The sequence below is a fragment of the Bombina bombina genome, chromosome 3 (assembly GCF_027579735.1).
Source record: "Bombina bombina isolate aBomBom1 chromosome 3, aBomBom1.pri, whole genome shotgun sequence".
Classification (NCBI taxonomy): Eukaryota; Metazoa; Chordata; class Amphibia; order Anura; family Bombinatoridae; genus Bombina; species Bombina bombina.
In genome coordinates this window covers 249,372,007-249,382,006 of record NC_069501.1, presented here as the reverse complement: position 1 = coordinate 249,382,006, position 10,000 = coordinate 249,372,007, and the positions used below count along the sequence as shown (strand labels likewise).

Here is a 10,000-nt window from a genome sequence, read left to right as displayed (position 1 = left end):
TATTTATCACTATTGCCCTGAAGTTTGTTGGGGGTTTTCAGCGTCACCTGTGATCTTGTCTGGCCCAGTAACAATTGGCCATTTCTCAGTCTGTTAATTTACCATCCAGGATGGTCTTGCCCTAACAGTAACTTAAATACAAATTTAAAGTGATGGTAAATTTGAGCATTTAACATCACTAAAAATAAATTCTAGTCTATCAATATGTGAAATTGCTAAACTCACCCTCTGTGCTGAAGTAAATTGCTAAACTCGGTGCCTCCAGCCGCCCATGGCACAGCGCTCTTCAGTGAGGTGACATTTCCACCTATAAACCAATAGCGTGCATATCAACTGACATCCTAGCATGGCTGTTGGTTTAGAGGTGGAAATGTCACCTAATTTGTAAAGAGTGCTGTGGGCAGCTGGTGGACCTAAGTTTAGCTTTTTTAAAAAAAGCATGGTTTTGTCCATGTTTCATTGTCAACAATATTTGCTAAATAGGTTACATATTGTAATAAGAATAAGTATAATAGTATAAAATGAGTAATAGTAGTATGTGTATAGATCTAAACACCATAAATATACATTTCTCTTGTTAAGTGTGTTCAGTCCACGGGTCATCCATTACTTATGGGATATATTCTCCTTCCCAACAGGAAGTTGCAAGAGGATCACCCAAGCAGAGCTGCTATATAGCTCCTCCCCTCACATGTCATATCCAGTCATTCTCTTGCAAGTCTCAACAAAGGAGGTCGCGAGAGGAGATAGGAGTTTTTTATCTAATTATTCTTCAATCAAAAGTTTATTATTTTAAAATGGCACCGGAGTGTGCTGTTTTTTTCTCTCAGGCAGCATTTAGAAGAAGAATCTGCCTGCGTTTTCTATGATCTTAGCAGACGTAACTAAGATCCACTGGCTGTTCTCACACATTGAGGAGTGGGGTAACTTCAGAAAAGGGAATAGCATGCGGGGTTCCCCGCAAATGAGGTATGTGCAGTAATATTTTCTAGGAATGGAATTGACTAAGAAAACACTGCTGTTACCCATATGATGTAAGTACAGCCTTTAATGCAGTAGTAGCGACTGGTATCAGGCTGATAAATGTATGCGCAGTTGAGTTAATTTCTAGGGACTAGAATTTGACTGAGAAAATACTGTTAATACTGAAATAAATGTATGAGCCTTAACTGCAGTAGAAGCGACTGGTAGCAGGCTTAGTGATAACTTTGCATAACACTGGAAAGTTGTTTTAAAACGTTTACTGGCATGTTATTCGTTTTGTGAGGTACTTTGGTGATCTTTTTGGGCATGATTTTTTTCCATATGGCTAACGTATATTTCTGCATAGAAACCGTTGTAACAGGTCTCCCACTGTTGTAATATGAGTGGGAGGGGCCTTTTTTAGCGCCTTGTTGCGCAGTTAAAATTCTAGCACAGTCTTCCTGCTTCTTCCTCCTTGATCCAGGACGTCTCCAGAGAGCTCAGGGGTCTTCAAAATTCATTTTTGAGGGAGGTAATCAGTCACAGCAGACCTGTGACAGTGTGTTTGACTGTGATAAAAGCGTTAAATCTTAAATTGATTATCCGATTTTTGGGTATTGAGGGGTTAATCATCCGTTTGCTAGTGGGTGCAATCCTCTGCTAAATTCATACATTTACTGTTATAATTGTTGGCTATAACTGAATTACTTCATTGTTATTTCAACAGTTTTTTGTGTTTTTAAAAGCGCTGCAGCGTTTTTTCTATTGCTTGTAAATTTATTGAAAGATTTTTTCCAAGCTTGATAGCCTTCATTGCTAGTCTGTTTAAACATGTCTGATACAGATGAATCTACTTGTTCATTATGTTTAAAAGCCAATGTGGAGCCCAATAGAAATATGTGTACCAATTGTATTGATGTTACTTTAAATAAAAGTCAGTCTTTACTGGTAAAGAAATTATCACCAGAGGGGGAAGTTATGCCGCCTAACTCTCCTCACGTGTCAGTACCTTCGCCTCCCGCTCAGGAGGTGCGTGAGATTGTGGCGCCAAGTACATCAAGGCCCTTACAAATCACTTTGCATGATATGGCTAATGTTATGAAAGAAGTATTATCTAATTTGCCTGAGTTAAGAGGCAAGCGCGATAGCTCTGGGTTTAGGACAGAGCGCGCCGATGACACGAGAGCCATGTCCGATACTGCGTCACAATTTGCAGAACATGAGGACGGAGAGCTTCATTCTGTGGGTGACGGATCTGATCCGGGGAGACCGGATTCAGAAATTTCAAATTTTAAATTTAAGCTTGAGAACCTCTGTGTATTGCTAGGGGAGGTGTTAGCGGCTCTGAATGATTGCGACACGGTTGCAATCCCAGAGAAATTATGTAGGCTGGATAAATACTATGCGTTACCGGTGTGTACTGACGTTTTTCCTATACCTAAAAGGCTTACAGAGATTATTAGCAAGGAGTGGGATAGACCCGGTGTGCCCTTTTCCCCTCCTCCGATATTTAGAAAAATGTTCCCAATAGACGCCACCACACGAGACTTATGGCAGACGGTCCCTAAGGTGGAGGGAGCAGTTTCTACTTTAGCCAAGCGTACCACTATCCCGGTGGAGGATAGTTGTGCTTTCTCAGATCCAATGGATAAAAAAATTAGAAGGTTACCTTAAGAAAATGTTTGTTCAACAAGGTTTTATATTGCAGCCCCTTGCATGCATTGCGCCAGTCACTGCTGCAGCGGCATTCTGGTTCGAGTCTCTGGAAGAGGCTATTCGCACAGCACCATTGGATGAGATTATGAACAAGCTTAAAGCCCTTAAGCTAGCTAATGCATTTGTTTCGGATGCCGTTGTGCATTTAACCAAACTCACGGCTAAGAACTCCGGATTTGCCATCCAGGCGCGCAGAGCGCTATGGCTTAAATCCTGGTCAGCAGATGTAACTTCTAAATCTAAATTGCTTAATATTCCTTTCAAAGGGCAAACCTTATTCGGGCCCGGCTTGAAAGAAATTATTGCTGACATTACTGGTGGTAAGGGTCACACCCTTCCTCAGGACAGGGCCAAATCAAAGGCCAAACAGTCTAATTTTCGTGCCTTTCGTAATTTCAAGGCAGGAGCAGCATCAACTTCCTGCGCTCCAAAACAGGAAGGGACTGCTACTCGTTTCAGACAGGGTTGGAAAGGCAACCAGTCCTGGAACAAGGGCAAGCAGGCCAGAAAACCTACTTCTGCCCCTAAGACAGCATGAAGAAAGGGCCCCCTATCCGGAAACGGATCTAGTGGGGGGCAGACTTTCTCTCTTCGCCCGGGCAAGAGATGTCCAGGATCCCTGGGCATTGGAGATAATATCTCGGGGATACCTTCTGGACTTCAAAACTTCTCCACAAGGGAGATTTCATCTGTCAAGGTTATCAACAAATCTAATAAAGAAAGAGGCATTTCTAAGATGTGTACAAGACCTCTTAGTAATGGGAGTGATCCACCCGGTTCCGCGGACGGAACAAGGGCAAGGTTTTTACTCAAATCTGTTTGTGGTTCCCAAAAAAGAGGGAACCTTCAGGCCAATCTTGGACCTGAAGATCTTAAACAAATTCTTAAGGGTTCCATCGTTCAAGATGGAAACTATTCGAACAATCCTACCCATGATCCAAGAGGGTCAATATATGACCACAGTGGACTTAAAGGATGCCTACCTTCACATACCGATTCACAAAGATCATTATCGGTACCTAAGGTTTGCCTTTCTAGACAGGCATTACCAGTTTGTAGCTCTTCCCTTCGGGTAGGCTACGGCCCCAAGAATTTTTACAAAGGTTCTGGGATCGCTTTTGGCGGTACTAAGACCGCGAGGCATAGCGGTGGCTCCGTACCTAGACGACATTCTGATACAAGCGTCAAGTTTTCAAAATGCAAAGTCTCATACAGAGATAGTTCTAGCATTTCTGAGGTCGCATGGGTGGAAAATGAACATGGAAAAGAGTTCTCTGTTACCACTCACAAGGGTTCCCTTTCTAGGGACTCTTATAGATTCTGTAGAGATGAAGATTTACCTGACGGAGTCCAGGTTATCAAAAATCCTAAATGCTTGCCGTGTCCTTCATTCCATTCCAAGCCCATCAGTAGCTCAGTGCATGGAAGTAATCGGCTTAATGGTCGCGGCAATGGACATAGTGCCATTTGCGCGCCTGCATCTCAGACCACTGCAACTATGCATGCTAAGTCAGTGGAATGGGGATTACTCAGATCTGTCACCTTTACTAAATCTGGACCAGGAGGCCAGAGATTCTCTTCTCTGGTGGTTGTCGCGGGTTCATCTGTCCAAAGGAATGACTTTTCGCAGACCAGATTGGACGATTGTAACAACAGATGCCAGCCTACTAGGCTAGGGGTGCAGTCTGGAACTCCCTGAAGGCTCAGGGATCGTGGACTCAGGAGGAGAAACTCCTCCCAATAAACATTCTGGAGTTAAGAGCAATATTCAATGCTCTTCTAGCTTGGCCTCAGTTAGCAACACTGAGGTTCATCAGATTTCAGTCGGACAACATCACGACTGTGGCTTACATCAATCATCTAGGGGGAACCAGGAGTTCCCTAGCGATGTTGGAAGTCTCGAAGATAATTCGCTGGGCAGAGTCTCACTCTTGTCATCTGTCAGCGATCTACATCCCAGGCGTGGAGAACTGGGAGGCAGATTTTCTAAGTCGCCAGACCTTTCATCCGGGGGAGTGGGAACTTTTTTGTGTTTGCTCAACTGATTCTTCGTTGGGGCGAACCGGAGCTGGATCTCATGGCATCTCGCCAGAACGCCAAGCTTCCTTGTTACGGGTCCAGGTCCAGGGACCCGGGAGCGGTGCTGGTAGATGCACTAGCAGCCCCTTGGGTTTTCAACATGGCTTATGTGTTTCCACCATTTCCGTTGCTACCTCGACTGATTGCCAGGATCAAACAGGAGAGAGCATCGGTGATTCTGATAGCGCCTGCGTGGCCACGCAGGACCTCTTATGCAGACCTAGTGGACATGTCGTCCTGTCCGCCATGGTCTCTGCATCTGAGGCAGGACCTTCTAATTCAGGGTCCTTTCAAACATCCAAGCCTAATTTCTCTGAGGCTGACTGCATGGAGATTGAACGCTTGATTCTATCAAAGCGTGGTTTTTCGGGGTCGGTAATTGATACATTAATACAGGCTCGGAAACCTGTTACCAGAAAAATTTACCATAAGATATGGCGTAAATATTTATATTGGTGTGAATCCAAGAGTTACTCATGGAGTAAGGTTAGGATTCCTAGGATATTGGCTTTTCTACAAGACGGTTTAGAAAATGGTTTATCCGCTAGTTCGTTAAAGGGACAGATTTCTGCTCTGTCTATTCTTTTACACAAACGTCTGGCAGAGAATCCAGACGTCCAGGCTTTTTGTCAGGCTTTGGCTTGGATTAAGCCTGTGTTTAAAACTGTTGCTCCTCCGTGGAGCTTAAACTTGGTTCTTAAAGTTCTTCAGGGTGTTCCGTTTGAACCCCTTCATTCCATTGATATTAAGCTTTTATCTTGGAAAGTTCTGTTTTTGATGGCCATTTCCTCGGCTCGAAGAGTCTGAGTTATCTGCCTTACATTGCGATTCTCCTTATCTGAGTTTTCATTCAGACAAGGTAGTTCTGCGTACTAAACCTGGGTTTTTACCTAAGGTTGTTTCTAACAGGAATATCAATCAAGAGATTGTTGTTCCATCATTATGTCCTAATCCTTCCTCAAAGAAGGAACGTCTTTTGCATAATCTGGACGTAGTCTGTGCTCTGAAGTTCTACTTGCAGGCAACTAAAGATTTTTGGCAAACTTCTCTGTCGTTTATTCTGGTCAGAGGAGAGGTCAAAAGGCTTCGGCCACCTCTCTCTCTTTTTGGCTTCGTAGCATAATACGTTTAGCCTATGAGACTGCTGGACAGCAGCCTCCTGAAAGAGTTACAGCTCATTCCACTAGAGCTGTGGCTTCCACCTGGGCCTTTAAAAATGAGGCCTCTGTTGAACAGATTTGCAAGGCTGCAACTTGGTCTTCACTTCATACCTTTTCAAAATTTTACAAATTTGACACTTTTTTGCTTCTTCGGAGGCTATTTTTGGGAGAAAGTTTCTACAGGCAGTGGTTCCTTCTGTTTAATGTTCCTGCCTTGTCCCTCCCATCATCCGTGTACTTTAGCTTTGGTATTGGTATCCCATAAGTAATGGATGACCCGTGGACTGAACACACTTAACAAGAGAAAACATAATTTATGCTTACCTGATAAATTTATTTCTCTTGTAGTGTGTTCAGTCCACGGCCCGCCCTGTCTTTTTTTGAGGCAGTTCTAAATTTTAATTAAAACTCCAGTCACCACTGCACCCTATAGTTTTTCCTTTCTCGTCTTGTTTCGGTCGATTGACTGGATATGACATGTGAGGGGAGGAGCTATATAGCAGCTCTGCTTGGGTGATCCTCTTGCAACTTCCTGTTGGTAAGGAGAATATATCCCATAAGTAATGGATGACCCGTGGACTGAACACACTACAAGAGAAATAAATTTATCAGGTAAGCATAAATTATGTTTTTCTTAATATATGGATACTAATAAATATACCGTATGTTCCAAAAAATCCATTTTTAGTGTTGTCTATAGCAAATATTTCCAGCTAGTTGATGGTAGTGTAATACTAATAACATTTTCTTTTATTATAAATGTTTTTTTAAGCAATCGAACACACAAATGAATTGTTCCATCATTATGTCCTAATCCTTCCTCAAAGAAGGAACGTCTTTTGCATAATCTGGACGTAGTCTGTGCTCTGAAGTTCTACTTGCAGGCAACTAAAGATTTTTGGCAAACTTCTCTGTCGTTTATTCTGGTCAGAGGAGAGGTCAAAAGGCTTCGGCCACCTCTCTCTCTTTTTGGCTTCGTAGCATAATACGTTTAGCCTATGAGACTGCTGGACAGCAGCCTCCTGAAAGAGTTACAGCTCATTCCACTAGAGCTGTGGCTTCCACCTGGGCCTTTAAAAATGAGGCCTCTGTTGAACAGATTTGCAAGGCTGCAACTTGGTCTTCACTTCATACCTTTTCAAAATTTTACAAATTTGACACTTTTTTGCTTCTTCGGAGGCTATTTTTGGGAGAAAGTTTCTACAGGCAGTGGTTCCTTCTGTTTAATGTTCCTGCCTTGTCCCTCCCATCATCCGTGTACTTTAGCTTTGGTATTGGTATCCCATAAGTAATGGATGACCCGTGGACTGAACACACTTAACAAGAGAAAACATAATTTATGCTTACCTGATAAATTTATTTCTCTTGTAGTGTGTTCAGTCCACGGCCCGCCCGGTCTTTTTTTGAGGCAGTTCTAAATTTTAATTAAAACTCCAGTCACCACTGCACCCTATAGTTTTTCCTTTCTCGTCTTGTTTCGGTCGATTGACTGGATATGACATGTGAGGGGAGGAGCTATATAGCAGCTCTGCTTGGGTGATCCTCTTGCAACTTCCTGTTGGTAAGGAGAATATATCCCATAAGTAATGGATGACCCGTGGACTGAACACACTACAAGAGAAATAAATTTATCAGGTAAGCATAAATTATGTTTTTCTTAATATATGGATACTAATAAATATACCGTATGTTCCAAAAAATCCATTTTTAGTGTTGTCTATAGCAAATATTTCCAGCTAGTTGATGGTAGTGTAATACTAATAACATTTTCTTTTATTATAAATGTTTTTTTAAGCAATCGAACACACAAATGAATTGTATACTTTAACAAAAATTGATTTAATGATTTGAGCAAAAAAAAAACCTTACCTCATTTTTGTTCTCAATATTGGCTAAACATTTTAACCGGTTGGAAAGTAAAATAAGCTTGGCGCTGATGTATTCTGGGGACACCACTGATATTAAAATTGTTTTTTTTTCTTCATAAATGGAAAGAGCCCAGAGCTGCATTCATTACTTTTGGGAAATGAGAACCTGACCACCAGGAGGAGGCAGACACCCCAGCCAAAGGCTTAAATACTCCTCCCACTCCCCTCATCCCCCAGTCATTCTTTGCCTTTTGTCCCAGGAGGTTCGCAGAGAAGTGTCAGAAGTTTTTCGTCTCTTATGGAGGGTAGTACTCTTCGACATGGGACGGGGTTTTTAAGTAATACTGTCAGTCTCTCAGTGAGGACTTGGTTGAAAGTTAGAGTCCGTAGATGCAGGAAGAGTCTTTCTGCGAAACCACCCCGACTCATTTTAACAACTCCACAAGCAATCGGCGTTGTCGAACTTTGCTTCGCTGCCTGCTTTCTTCTCTCAAGTCCATGGCGGAGGCAAGGCTACTATTCGTCACACTTGAAGGGCCGTGTTCCTGTTCCACGGCATAGAACAGGAACACACAAGATTGTTTCATTTTACTACTTCATGAATGTACTGTAACTCATCTGTTCCTACAAACTCATATGACAAATACAGGGTCTCAGTGGGACTCCTTTAGTATCTTGGAATCAAGGTTTAATATCCTTTTACATACTTTTGGCGCTTGCACTTCTACAAAGTCCAGATGTTAATTTGCGATTGTGCTCGTGCCCGATTGCCCCCCGTTTCGCGGCCACTGGAGGGCATGTGCAGTTCCCTGCGGGTGTAAATGTTCCTGACTGTTGTGCCTTTGTTACAAGTGGACTCGCCTTTGTATTTTACACGTTTTTGATTTGTTTGGGGACCCTATCCATCTCGGTTATGGGACTCATCAGTCTCCTCCTTCGAATGGCTAACCTTGTTAGACATGGGGGGATGGAGTAATCTTTTAAGTCTTGTTATCGAGATCTTTCCCAGTTTTGTTGGAAGAACAGAGTTTCCATTAGGCTGGTCCTGCGGATCTTTCTGTTCTTCTTGGGCGTTAACCCTCGGGTTTCCTGTGGGAACTTTAAAAATCTCTGGGATCGATACTCGCTGTTTGCTTCTACGGAATTTGTTCGGGACACGTTAGTGCCATGTTTTGTCTTTTTTTCTTCCTCTCTGAGGGCGGATTTATCCAGCTTGGCAGTTATGACCCTGTTTGCAGGCTGTTCCTGCTTGGGTTCAGATCTTCTGTCTCGTGGCTTATTCAGACACGTGGCGCCTAATATACCTTGCTGGTCAGGTTGGGGTGCAGAGTGCTTGTAACGTTATTTGTTTTACTAGTTTCAGCTAAGCATTCTGAAGAGGACTTGTGGGTCTGTGCAGCTCTCGGGATTGTTTCAGTCCTAAATAGCCGTCACTCTGGTAACTGGGTCAGTGAATTTTGCGGCGTCACTCTGTTTCCGATACCCTCGGAACCTAGAGTATTCTTTCCCACGTGGTGGAAAAATTAGCGGGTTTAGCGCCTCTTTCCGCCGACGGGGCGGTGTTCCTTTAGGGAATTGTCCTTTGTGGCCTTGTTCTTTCGTGGTTCTCTTCTTCATTGAGACCTCTTGGATTGCCGGTTTTCTCCTTGGGATGGGTCGCCTTCGGGGGACTTTGATTCCCTTAGGGAGTTGGTGGTTCCTTTTTGGGACATTACACAGTGGGGTCCTCCTGGGCTCTGGTTAGGGGTCCTTTCCCGGTGTTGGGAATGCTCTGCTTTCTTGGGATAGAAGAGGTCCTAGATTTTCACTCATATTGTTTAGGTATTGCCATCCAGGTGGCATCCAAACCCATGTTTTACTGTCTGACTTTGAATCTGAGGTCATATGGAGGTTTGATGTTCTGTTCGGGTGACTTGTCCTCACTGTTCTCCTGGTGTCTGGAGCTTGTGGCTAGCTGGACAGCTAGCTCAGCATACTAATGCTCTGTGGCTACTCTGTACTGTTGCAAACCGAAGGTTGCTAGTTTGATCCCCGGCGAGGTCTACTCAGCCTTTCCTCCTCTCAAGGTCGATGAGAGGAGCAGAGCTCTGTGTCCCTTTAGGGGATTAGCTGCACTTCTACAGCACATGTTGACATCTTGGGCGCCTGTTAGATCTAGTGTCCTTTGGCCCTGGCTCTGTGGAGATTTGTGCTCCTGTGAGGGATAGTCTTTTC

At 43.4% G+C, this 10,000-nt stretch overlaps 1 protein-coding gene across 2 annotated transcripts in view; it reads left to right on the top strand.

The window, feature by feature from the left end:
• YWHAE (tyrosine 3-monooxygenase/tryptophan 5-monooxygenase activation protein epsilon) overlaps positions 1-10,000 on the top strand; it is a 153,683-nt gene that overhangs the window by 119,710 nt on the left and 23,973 nt on the right. The gene's annotated exons all lie outside the window — the stretch shown is intronic.